Source organism: Podarcis pityusensis (genome assembly GCF_964106645.2).
Source record: "Podarcis pityusensis genome assembly, chromosome: 7".
Classification (NCBI taxonomy): Eukaryota; Metazoa; Chordata; class Lepidosauria; order Squamata; family Lacertidae; genus Podarcis; species Podarcis pityusensis.
This window is the reverse complement of record NC_138031.1, coordinates 45,385,137-45,398,440: the sequence shown is the minus strand read 5'-3', so window position 1 is coordinate 45,398,440 and position 13,304 is coordinate 45,385,137. Positions and strand designations below refer to the sequence as shown.

Genomic DNA, 13,304 nt, shown 5'->3' with positions numbered 1-13,304 from the left:
ATACTAATAATATAAAGAGACAGACCCAGGTATGCCACCTGACGCTTACAGGAGGAGTGGTAGGGTACAAATAGGGTTGCCAACAACAGCTTGATCTGCAGAAATGAAGCTTTTCATAGCAAGGAAATGCGTACAATCGCCTGCTAATATCTGCATGTTACACTGCAGCGAAAAAGCGCAGGAGTCAGGCCTGTGAAATAGCAGGCACAAATGTAACACTGTACAGTAATAAATACATTAACTAGTCTGGCTGTATATTTGAAAAGGAGGGCTGTGAAAAAAACTGACAAGGTCAAGAGAAGCTTTCTGGGGGATTTTGGGTGGATAGTGTGTGGTGGGGAGGGGGAACTGATGGAGGTGATAGTAGTGATTCCATCGGTGGTGGAGGGAGAGAAATTGCCAACCTTATTACAATCCCTCCAGCTGCAAGCTCTTACAAGAGCCCCACACATGCTGTTTTAGGGCAGCTTGACATGAAGAGGTGGCTGCTGCCGGCTTTTGTTAAGAACTGTCCCCTTTGCAGGGCTGAGGGTTCCCCACCCCCACCCCCCGCAAAAAAAAGAGGGCCGGATGAAAATGCCAAGAATTTCTCTGCAGTCAAACTTGTGTATTTCACCCGGCCCTGCCGATGTTAGTGACAGAATACTGCTGTTTCTCTTAAAGGCGGAAAAATACAGCGCCACCAGCCCTCAAAGGATCTCTGTCACGTGCTTACTTTATTGCTCTACCTTTGTGCACAGTAAGTTGCCACTTAGCTTCAGTTGCTGTTCTTGACTGACATTGTTATTTGTCTTGTACATTTCAGAACTGCTTTGTAGTTAGCCTGGGAAATTGAGAGTACATATGTGGTTAAAAATGGGCAAGGGGGGCGGGCGGGAGCAGTGAAAGAGGTGAAGAAAACGCCACTATGTTCCCATTAGTGCCTCTGCCATGCTCTCCATTTTCCTATTGTCTCCTTCCAGAGCTTTTCTGCTTAGACCGAGACTTCTGTGATTGGAGTATTAAGTTGAAAAACCAGCAAGAAAGAAGGATGTTTCTTGAAATGCTCTAATGGCCAAAGGGGTGGGGGAGAAGCCTACCAATGTATTATTTATTTAAATTTATAGTCCAGCATATGCTAAACACTTGGGGCAGGTAACAAATGGGTGGAGAAAGCATAAATAAAAACAGGATTAATAACCAAGCACAAAAATGCATTAAGCCCCACACAACTCTCAGAGGTTGCCTTGTTTGGAGTTGCAAAGGAATTTTTTACCAGGTTATTCTGATTAGTGATTGTGCAGTAATTTTGCTTCCTCTGGATGTGGGTTCCCTTACTCCAATAATCTTGAGATAAGCGATTTTGCTGTTATGCAGGGATCCTCTCCTTCCTGCTACAGCACACTGGGATCTGAGTTGCTCTGTCGTCTGCTGAGGTGTACAATATAGGTTTGGGCTGTATATGTTGGTCCTTTCCAGTTCTGCTGTTCTAACCAATCAGTTGTGTGTTTTAGAAGATGAAGCTAGGATCAGCAACGTGAATAGTGAAGTGGGAAGAGCTTGGCTGCACACTGCGCCCCAAGAGCTTCCTACCTTGGTTCTCAGTTCTGATGATCCAAATACACCACGCAAGTGATGCTACAGTTCAGGGGCAAGAAAGCGATTCTAAACTATTTGTGCCGTACGGTTCACCTTACAAATAATTAGGGGTGTTAGAAATGCATAATAAGACTATGGAGAAATTGCCAACAGCTTCTAAGGCAAGTAGGTCAAACATAAAAGAAAACACTTCCATTTGATTAGGAAATCAGATTTGAGACTTGGCTTCACCCCTACATATCTGTTGTTATTCCACACTCATGGGAGTGACTTAAAACAGAAATCTGTTTCTGGATATAGCCCACAATATGGCCTTGCATCAATTGAATTCTTATGATTTATTTTTTTCTGCATTAAAAAATGAGATGGAATTGGCCCAGCTAAATATCAAGATAAACTTTTGCTTCACCACCACAGAAGAGCCAACTACCCATCAAACACCACTTTTATGAAGCGTCTCAAAATGTCTAGTCTGTCCAACAACCATTGTGTTTGGATAAACTCTGAAGGATGCCTTCTGGATTTTCTTTTCAGAGACAGGGAACGTGTGGGCCTCCTGCAGATCAGCCAACTCTGGGATTTGGGCATACTCTTGACGAATAAAGAGGATGGCACCGTGCCTCCAGGGGGTTGGAATGCAGGGCAACATGTTTGCTCCAAAATAAACGTCATGTACAATACATTCATAAGGTTTGTTGGGTTTACTTACATTGTCAGGGTGCTGTCTCCTGGAGATGTTAAAACATTTAGGGGCCTTCAGCTAAGCAATTCCATGTGAAAGTCTTCTGGCAGCAGCATGTTCACACTGCGGTAGGTAACCACATGCATCATTTTCTGTTACTAATGAAGAGTGTGTTTGCGATTGCGCCGAGAAGATGTGTCTCATAGATAGATACCAGATTGCCCTAATGGCAGACACGTGTGAAGTTGTACCATACACTTCTTGATCTGGGCCATATTTCCAAAGTATAAAAATAACCCCCAAAAGATAGATTTGTTTATTTATTTAATTTATTTATTTTGCTTTATCTCTTTAGTTATTAATTTTAAATCCAGCACTTCCTCACCAAGGAACCCAGGGCAGCAAAAAACACCAGAACAATGCTGTAAAAACAACAACAACAACATCAGTTTAGAACCATTTAAAAAACAATCACATGTTCTCACAGCTAATCATTTCAAGGTTGCAAGGAACAGAAACATTCAGCCATCAAATGCCTTGGTAAACAGGAATGTTTTGAATGCTCCTGAAAGTTAATAAAGAGGAAAACAGATGCACCTTACCAGAGAGGGCATTCAGCAAATGGTAAACTGCAACTGAGAAGGCCCTGTCAGTGCCAATGAGATAGCACCCTGCGGTGGCACCATTAGCAGAGCCATCCTTGCCAATATTAGGGCCCAATATGGTGTTATACAGAAATGCAGTCTTTTTTGGTACTTGGGCTCAAAGCTGTTTAGGGCTTTGCATACTTGTAGTAACACACTGGGCATGGTAGCACACTGGCAGTCAATGCAAGGCTTTTAGGACTGGTGTCACACGGTCCCATCAGGCTTCCTCGCTTACCAATTTAGCAGATGCATTCTGCACTAACTGCAGTCTCTGAACCATCTTCAAGGGCAGTCCCATGTACAGCACATTGCAGTAGTCCAGGTGAGAAGTGAGTGGAGCCGGCTAGCCATGAACAGCTGTAGCTAACTGACCAGACTAAGATGGGCCTATACACTGCTAGTGACAGAAACTATTTTAGTGAGTTATGGGGATGTATGAAGTAGGTGTGCACTTGGGCACACAGTGGGGAGGCATAACTTATTCCTGTACCTGGTGGCCACAGGTATTAATAATTATCAAGACAGCTTCTGTCTGCATAGCCTTTGGGTTTCTCTTCGTTGGTCACACCAAAGTGTGACAGGATGTTGGAAGAACAGAATGGAGTGTTGGGAAGGGAACTGGCTTGTCGCACATTGGTAACAAGGGGGGATTTCTTCAAACTGCAAAGAGCAGCTTCAAAGGAGCAATTTTTCTCACTACTGCAGCAGGGAAAATTGAGCTGCTCCTCCTTGTCTGTGGTAGTCCTGATAATTATGCTTTTTTAATAGTGCACATTAAATGCAAAGATACATTTAATATCATGTATAATTTGTTCCTTAGATAGGTAGAAGGACACACACATTTCATAGGCTAAGCCCTGTTAGGCATTCTGGGGCATGGTCTTGCTTCTTTCGGATGGCTTGGAAATCACACCTGGAACAGGAAGGGAAAACTATTCAAGTATAAAGGTAAAGGTAAAGGGACCCTGACCAGTAGGTCCAGTCGTGACCGACTCTAGGGTTGCGGTGCTCATCTCGCTTTATTGGCCGAGGGAGCTGGCGTACAGCTTCCGGGTCATGTGGCCAGCATGACTAAGCCGCTTCTGGCGAACCAGAGCAGCGCACGGAAACGCCGTTTACCGCCGGAGCGGTACCTATTTATCTACTTGCACTTTGACGTGCTTTCGAACTGCTAGGTGGGCAGGAGATTCAAGTGTAACCTATCCATTAACTGAGTAAAAACCTTATTGTGACTTTGCTAAGGAGATTGCTCGATAATGGAGATTGCTAATGGTTCGGAAATACCCAGACGTCTGTATAGAATGTGTAGAAGTTGCAGGGGGGGACACACATCATCAAAGCTTCAGAAAGGTTACACATACTCCCTTGCCCATCTAAGAGAAGGAAAGCTGATAAAGGTTTGTGTTGTGTGTCTGTGCATGTGTGAGAGAGTGAGAGAGAGTAAAGCAGCTGCCCTCAACTTGTAGCCCTCCAGATGTTGTGTTGTATTAGAACTCTCTCATCACCACTGGCCATGCTAGCTGGGGTTGCTAGGCACTTGAGTCCAACAGTGTCTCTCTATCTGCCTAACACCCTTCCTCCTTGTCTGAGCACCAAAGGTACGGTAGTTTTAGAACATAGACAAAACAAGGGGTAAGTTGAGAGAGAGAGACTGGTTGAAGGCACCTTGTTAGTGCTAAGTGCATCTCTCTGGAGTCCTGAACTGAGGTAGTGATGCCTCTGCCTGGATTGTCCCTAGTCCTTATCCCCACCCAAAAATAAATCAAACCCAGGGAGTGCTGCCCCTGGAGATTCTCAGTATTTTGAGATGGGGGGAGTGGAGTCTGTCTGCTTTTGTTGTGAGTTTCTTTTTTCGATTGATATTTCTGGGTGTTTTTATCATTATTAATGTACTCTTCAGAGATAGCTGGCAAAAATGTTCAAATGCTGAGGAGTCAAACCCTTTTAAAGCTATTTTTGTTTACTTTTTTAAAATGCAAATGACCCTTTGTTATGAGGTCAAGAAAGAATATTCTGATTAGGCCTAGAATGTGTTCTCTCTTTCTTGCTCTCTTCCTAAAGTGCCTGGTATAGAAACTGTTAAATCAAAGCCAGATGAGAAGTCCAAAATGTACTATTTATGTTCCTTTGAACATCATTCTAGACCTTTTAACATGCTTCTCCCAATTAAGCTGTTCAGGCCACAGATCTAAATAGCTGCCTGCACTGGTTGCCAATTGATTAATTCCCTAATGATGGATTGAAGCTACTGTTTTTGTTTCTTAATCTTCTCTTCTCCATTAACGGCGAATCATTCAGTGAATGTTCCTTTCAAAAAAATAAGTAAACAAACTGGAGTAAGGGGGAGCAATTTGCATGTGGATTTATCACAAAATGATGTTTTGATTGGTGTTAATGATACAGTTATTTTGTTTTATCATATTTGTATAGCCCCAGCCGTGTGCTATGCTACTGTGCAAATCTAAAGAGTCATTATTAGGACTTAATCTTACAAAAATGCCTGGGATTTAAACACAGCGTATTAACCAATGTAATCCCAGAAAATAGCATGGTCAACCTGAGTTCAAATACCTCCTTTGCTAAGGAGGATTCAATGGGTGGCCTTGGCCTGTAAATGGAAATGATGACTGACTGTACCTATTACTCTAAATAAGTTTTCTAAAAGTTTATTGCTTTGTTAATACATACAAGTGACTGGGATCCCTGTGAAAACCAATGGGGGTGGTGATGGTGGGAAGGTGAACTTTGGGGGAAATCTCTTCTCCCAGGGGCAAAGGAGAAGAAACAGTTGGATTTTGCCCTTCCCCATCCAGTGACTTTGGAGGGGAAGAGGAGGGCGTTGCTAATCTTTCCTTTGGTGTGCAGAAGTGTGCTGTGTATAGCAACAGTGCAGTCTCAGAGCCCAATTTGCCTTCCTCTTTCCCTGCAGTCCCTTCACAGAGGAAGGGAGGATTCATGCAACATAATTTATCCTTCCATCCCTGCTCAAGGCTACTGTCTACATACTGGTCTCTGCAGTAAGACAGATTCCTCAGTGGAACTGGGAAGTGCTTATGTACTGCCAACAGCTGGAGCTGTTCTGAAGGGTTATAGGAGAAAGTGCATAAAAAAACAAACCACCATAATGTTGCTTTAAAAAAGATTTTTAAAAGACCCTTTGCAGTCACTGTCATCAATGATGTTGCTAAAACCATCTGGTTTGCTAAAAGTGACCAGGAAGTGTTTGTTTGTTTTTTCTTAAAGAAAAAAAATATGAAATATATTTCTTTATTTAGCAAATTTATACACCACTTTTCATTTACCACAGTAACAAAGAGATTCAGTACAATGTTTCCATACCAAGGCATCAGCACCGGTACTAGCGGTCAAGGTTAACAGATGGGTCCTTAACAGTTGGCAAAAGAATGGCAAAAGAATTCCTACTGAAATTAGGTGCCCATTAGTCATTACAGCATTATGGTGTTGTAGACCTTTATTTCATAGCTAGATGAGCATTTTTGTCCCAGTTAAAACATTCAGAAGGACTGCACCCAAAGCAAATATGCCATACCCACTGGCACATACTCATAGAGAAAAGTACAGCACTCTTGATAGTAGGGAAAGTCAGCTGCAATTCTCATTGTAGCTTACTGAGTAAGAACAACCATTGGATAGCAGACACTTCTGAAAGCAGCCCTAGCCAAATGCCCACCATACCAATACTTTGTGGGCTAAACCAGCCTCATATAACCAGCATGCTTGAGTCTAATGAATGCATGAAGGGGATGATGCCATAGAGTAAGCTGTCCTGCTTTGTTGTTGTTTAGTCGTTTAGTTGTGTCCGACTCTTCGTGACCTCATGGACCAGAGCACACCAGGCACTCCTGTCTTCTGTCCTGCTTTAGTATTAGCTTATGCCGCTTCCCCTCACCTTGAAAAGAAATAGATGACCAAGCCTTTGTTCCCTCAGCCTTTATGGTGTGTGAGGAGCTCTGAATTGTTTCCTCCAGCCGCATGGCTTTAACCAGCCTCTTTTGTTTCAGACCAGAATGGAGACTGAAAATAGTGTTTTCTTATACCAGTAGTTTAGGAACTTTTACCATTTTGTAACCAAGCTACATTTTACTGCCTGTTCAATGTTTGTTTGTTTTTTACTGCTGTATGGAAGACTACATGAATCTGACCTTTGGAGAGTTTGTAAATAACCATTTTATAACTTTCCAAACATTTTTCTATGCTAAGGGGAGTAGGAAACTTTGGAAGGAGCTTTATAAAGGGGACATTTTGGAGTTCACTGGAAAGGGCTCACTTTAAAGGTTTTACAGTCTATATTTCCACACTTTTCTTTGCTGCAGGTTTTGCCATGTTAAATCTCTGCTGGGGTTCTCTTGCCCCAAACTGGACCTTGGTTTCCAAGGAATTATTGCAACAAACTTGAATCAGAATATCCTATTGTGCAGGATCTTGAAATAATCTCCCATGAAATTCTCCATTCCTCCTGCTCTGAGGGAGGGTAATGTACACACTATCTCAGCCTACTACTACATCTAGCATTCTTCTTGGTAAAATACAGAAAGGAATATTTACCTACTTCACAGTGCCATTAAGAGGCTGCATTAATTAAATGCTTGCAAAGCATGTTGAGATTATCAAGTGGAATAATCTGTCGTTCATATAAATACAAAATGTTATTGTGTTGGATAGATCTCATGAGCTAAAACAATGGCATTGTTGTGGTCTAAATAATCACAGTGATTAAGGAGGCTAATTGTATCTCCAGGACCTTGTGGCCAAAATGTGCTAAAGATGGGGAAAGAGATTCATGGTGAAACCTATGTTCTCTGTCATGAAATATAAATTAAAAATAATTCTATTACAGCAGAATACTGGCATTGTTACATTCATAATGGATATCACACACGTCTCTCTCCCTGCTCTCACTTCCAGGCAAATAATGTTAGAGAAACTATGGCAGTATTTTTCTTCTAGGTGTAATAATCTGTCAGTATCAAATTCTCTTAGTCAGTAGGGAGCATATAGTGTTGATTTACTGAAAATCTTGGATTATGTCTGCTCGGTGGTGAGTGTAGATTTAAGAGGGGAGAGGTAAGGGGTCTCCAAAAGGTGAAGAAATAACACAAAATGAAACCTAGCAAGGAAAAAAATAGCTTGACAGTTAAGATGCAGTGCAGTAACCCAGGCTTCTTGAAGAAAATCCCTAGCAGACTGGCCTCCAAATGCTACATACTGTACATTTTACAACCTATTCAATTATATCCCTAACTGCACTGCACTGGAAATGCTTGATTGAAAGAAGTCTTTACACTTGCCAAATGAAGAGAGGGGGCAGAGAGATATGACTGTTTCCCAGCACAGAAATAATTTCAGTTTTAGGGACATATAATTAATTTGGCAAGGCTGTTAACAACAGACATTTTTAAAAGGGCCAATGCTCTACTTTCCAGAACTGTAATCTAATCTCAGTTTCTTATTGAAAATGTTACACAAGTTGTAATTGTGGAAGAATATTGAAGGGGGCTCAGAGAGAACTTGTTCACATTTTATGAGATGAGCTAAAATAGCATGTGGTTCGTACTCCTTTTTATCTGCTAATGTGTGAACAATGGGGTGCTGAAATTGTCTCATACTTCCATCTGCACGGTGCTTAACAATACAATGTGTAGTGTGGAAGTGAGGCAGATATTGGCAGTCAAGAGACAGAAAGACCCCATCTGCACTTGACATTTAATGCAGTCCCATGCCACTTTAAACAATCATGGCTTCCCCCAAAGAATATTGGGAAGTTAGTTTATTAACAGTGCTGAGAGTAGTTAGGAGACCCTCCTATTCTCTTCACTGATCTACGGTTCCTAGACTTCCCTGGGAAGAGAGATTGATTGTTAAACCACTCTAGCATTGTTGGTCTGTGAAGGGAATAGGAGCCTGCTAACAACTCTTAGCACTGGTAAAAAACTACAGTTCCCAGGATTCTTTGAGGGAATCCATGGCGATATAAAGTGGTAATGTCCTTTGCCTCAGGGAGCAAAATGTCTTGAGCTGGCCCTGAGGGCAAATATTCTTAGTCATTTGTGAGAGGTTATATGCTGTTCTTTCTCTTGAGATAAATTAAGACATAGTTATTAGGAAACAAAGTTTGACAGGGTCCATTAAAATAATTTTGTAGCAGAGAGATAGGGAGACAGAATACTCCTGTTATACAGAATGCAGTGGTGTGAAGACCTTTTGTCTATTACATGAAATGCGGTGGCTGGCCTTTGACAACTGTGAGAAATCGCTACTAGTTTTTGTCTGGTACAAGCAGCCTCTATGGTATAAGGGGAGGATGCTGTGCAGATTGTCAGACTCCTAGCCGCCTCCTGTCACCTTTCAGTCACATCATGGCAAAGTGATTGTTTTTTAAAAAAAGATCTGAATACTAGGAACAGCACGAGCTAAATTCTGAACAATAAAATGCTAGAAGGAACAGAGGAACAGTGTCCAATTTGAGGTTGATGGCTATGTTGAGTTTGTAGGGCTGCAGGGTGAGCCCATTGCACATCTTCTGGCATGACTTGCATGAGGCAGGAACAGATTCCCTCAGAAGGTGGTGGACTCTTCTTCGTTGGAGGTTTTAAAGCAGAGGTTGGATAGCCAGCAGTCATTGGTGCTTTATTTGAGATTCCTGCATTGCAGAGGGCTGGACTTAATGACCCCCAGGGTCCCTTCCAACTCTACAATTTTATGATTCTGTGAGGTAGTGCTTTCCTTTAATTTAATGAATGAAGAGGTGTGACCCATTTGCAGCAATATTTAAAAATCCCCACCTCTCCTCAAGTTCAAACGCTATGAACCAAATGGCTATTTTCTCTTTAAAAGAAGCAGAAAGCATGAATAGCTTAGTCTGCTGCTGTTGCTGCCACAACTTTTATCAGCCACGGTCCTGTTCACACCTTATGCCAATCTCAGGCTGCCTTGGTAACCCAGAAGACATCCACTAACAACAGCAGCATATTAGTCATTTTAACTGCCCAGGATTATTATGTGAAGAAGACCAGTTTTAAAAAAACTCTTAAATACTGCAATGGAAATCCACCCTACTCTATGAAGAATTTGGGTGTCCTTTTGACATCTCTGAACTAAAGATATGGAGATGGCATTGTGCACTGCAATGGCTCCTAAAAGTCACCCAATAGTAAAATATAAGCTGCTGTTAAAACAATTTCAGGGCACAGTGCAAGTAACAGAAAGCCTGTTTCCATGACAGAACACAAATTATTAATAAATCAGGCCGAACAGGACAAAAAGTGAAAAATAGATTTCATCAGTTAGCATTAGTGTTTTATTTTTAAATAACAATGTTATCATATGAGCACACGGTGTTGTGTATCTGTTTTGTGAGCCTCACAGAATAAGCTGGAAATTAACCCAACAGTGACACTACAATGTGGATCTTCTCCTTACGCTTTCAAAATCAAAATTGTGTTCAGAGAGACAAGGGCATGGCACACATTTTACATGTTATTCCCCTGGCGGCTGAAACCACAATTAAATGGTTGTGAAAGAGCCCACTTGACCTACTTACTTTTCTTATTGGTCACTAGAAACAATTCATTAGAGAAAAACAAAAGTCCCCAGAAACTACAGTACAGGTTACCTCAAATGTATGGATGACAGTATCACAGCCTCTGCATCACAAACACATTCTTCTCTACCAAGACAAAGCAGCAAGTGTCCTGAAGATATCCAGGATTAGGCCACTGGCAGCAGGAGATTGGTACTGAACTGTGTTTTTGTCACATGGAGCTACCACAGTGTCAACTGTAACACAGATCATGCCCTGGTAGCAAGCAAGATCTTTCTCAAGGGCCCATAGCTCAAAGCAGAAAGTGTGGTCTTGAATCTACACTGCCCAAACAGCCATACCTGAACTTTTTGAATGCTTCTCTGATTCCGTTGAATATTCACTACTGTGAGAAGACACAAGCTGTACTGAGAAAGGCGAGGAGCAATGCCCAGTGGTTTGCCAGTTGATGTGCCATTGTCTACAGGCTAAAGCTGTGTCAGAGTATTCAACTCACAAAATGTACACGGAGACAGCCTCTGGACCATAAGTCAAGAAAATGCACTGCTGTAAACCTTGTCTGGAGAGATAATCACAGACAGCAGCAATGGGCAGAGCGCTATCAAGAACTATACTTACACGGAGATGCCTCTAACACTCCACACATCAGCAAAGGGTTCCTTACCTTTAAACTGTATTTGAACCAGACATCCCTTCAAATACAGGACTGCACACAGAGGAAACCTGGGACACCCCATAACTCCCAAATTTCCCCGATTTAACTGGGACTTCCCAGATTGACAGAAGTTGCCCCATCTTCTGGATCCCAATCTGTCACGAAGTGGCAGGATGATGGGAAGGAGGAGGGGTATAACCAGGACTGGGACACATTGGGGTAAGCCTGGGGGAGGGAAGTACTCATAGGGTGACAGAAGATGGTGAGGGAATGGGGGTCATTGCACAGGACCCAGAGCAGCAGGACCCTAAAGCCAGAGGGGCCCCTGTCTCCATGAACATGGCATGCTCTAGAAGTAGGGAGCAGCAAGGAGGGGTGCTCTAGGAGGCTGAGGCAGGCAAGGGCCCACAGCCCAGCTCTCTAGCTGGCCAGGTGGGGCTCGCTAGCTCTGAGAGAAAGAGTGTGATTCCTCAGCTCCAACAGGTGAGGGTCATATGCCTCATCAAGCCCAGCAGGCAAAGCACACAAGGGAAGCAGAGCTGAGGCGCTGTGTCTCCTCAACAGCCAATTTAGATGGATTTTGGCTTGGATACTCCTGGACTGTGCTTTGGGTTTGACTGGACTGTAGCCTGACTGCTGGACTTTAGACTTGGCTTACTTGGACTGACCCTGGACTGTGTTTTCTGGACTTTGGGCCTTGCTTGCATACTGACTTGTCACCAGGTAGGCCAGGGGTTCAGGACACAATCCTGGATGTCCCATTTTGGCTTCCATGCTCTGGCTGCTGCGGTGTCTCTCAATGCTGTGCAGGGTGTGGCAAACTTCCACTGGCCGCTCTGGATCACATGGCATCTTCTGAGGCTGCATAGCTGAAGGCAGAAGACAGCAGACAAGGTAAAGGAGAGGGTGAGTGAGCAGGTTGCGGCAGTGAGCAGGCAGGCAAGAAAGGGATTGGCGGCAGGGAGGGGGTGACGGGGTGACAGGGTTGGTGGGGTGGTGGAGGGGAGCCCCAAATTGTCCTCCCAAAATGTTTGGGGTTGTGACACCCTAGGAAGGGTCCTGTCTACCTCTTTGGTGGCCTGTAAGGAGTTGAAGAAGCTGTCCCCCACCCCCAAGGCAAAGTTGCACTTTTCTGAGTCATGGTGAAGCAAATGAAGCTATTAATGTCCAGGGTAGGCAAGCAGGAGGAATGTGTTTTGAATAGATTTATACACAGAATTTAGTACTTCTGACTGGATCAAGCTTTCCTCACATCTGGCTGCCTCCTGTATTGAGCAATCCCTTCTGTCTGAACTGCTCATACATTGTCAGGTGCTTTTTAAATAAACAAATAAGCTACTAAATAAAGCAAGCCTGCAAGATTTATATGTAAGATTTACATGCAAAAATGCACATCAAAGGTAATATTATAGATATAATATGTATAAAAGAGTTATGTGTTCTTACTTTAGGAAATGTGGTATGAGTATGGTAGGCATTTATTATAAAAATGCATATGAAAATACATGCGGCATATAAATAGTTTCAGTAAATAGCATATTGTTACAAGCCCCCAATCCCTGAACAGTACATTTTCTCAGGGATCCCAGTACATATTTTGGTTTCCTTTGAAGGAATGTCACTGTTGGGTTGTGGTTGGTTGGTTTGTTTACACATACACACACACAGACTGAGCATAAGATGGGAGGAGCCTAGCATTAATACTCCAACAAATCTTGTTCCCTTATTAGACTTCGGGGGCACTAAACCTACAGTTTTGGGTTCTCACAGAGAGCAAATCTGGCCTCTGTATGATTCTATATCTTACCTCAAGACTGAGGTTCCTTCTGTTCTCCTTCAGACACACACCTTGATGCCAGCTCCTTCATCCAAATCAATTGAGAAAGGTCTTCTCATTTCAGCTAGGCTTCTAGAAGCATCTTCAGCTGTTTAGTTTCTATGGCAACACTTGGGCCAAAGCTAACATAACAAAGCCAATATTCAACCCACCTGGCAAGGGCCATTTACTTAACAAAGAAAGTGGTTTGACCGTTTTTTTTAGCAGTCCCCCTTTCTTTGCAGAAATCCCATTTTACAGAAGATATAAAATCACAGGTTTGGAGAGGACCCCCAAACCCATTTAGTCTAACCCCAAATTTACTGCAACCTATTAAGTGAGCCAGTTTGTGCTTGTAATATGTA

General features: G+C 42.7%; 1 protein-coding gene and 1 long non-coding RNA gene across 17 annotated transcripts in view; one reads left to right on the top strand and one right to left on the bottom strand.

Moving 5' to 3' along the window:
- LOC308481772 (uncharacterized protein) overlaps positions 1 to 13,304 on the top strand; it is a 246,900-nt gene that overhangs the window by 173,667 nt on the left and 59,929 nt on the right. For 6 of the 15 annotated variants that reach the window (XR_013988869.1, XR_013988870.1, XR_013988871.1 and 3 more), the window contains 3 exons: positions 664 to 739; positions 2,296 to 2,388; positions 3,728 to 3,855. The exons of 3 other annotated variants lie outside the window; for them this stretch is intronic. The gene's annotated coding sequence lies outside the window, so the exon portion shown is untranslated. 6 more of the 15 variants (XR_013988877.1, XR_013988872.1, XR_013988878.1 and 3 more) reach the window with 6 other exon arrangements.
- LOC308481780 lies at positions 2,400 to 13,091 on the bottom strand. Of its 2 annotated transcripts, none has more exons than XR_013988891.1 (4): positions 12,931 to 13,091; positions 11,782 to 11,992; positions 3,748 to 3,820; positions 2,400 to 2,682 (listed from the first exon to the last, which is right to left on the bottom strand). It is a non-coding gene; the product is annotated as an uncharacterized lncRNA (long non-coding RNA). The 2 variants fall into 2 exon arrangements; XR_013988892.1 differs by having other exon boundaries at positions 11,792 to 11,992.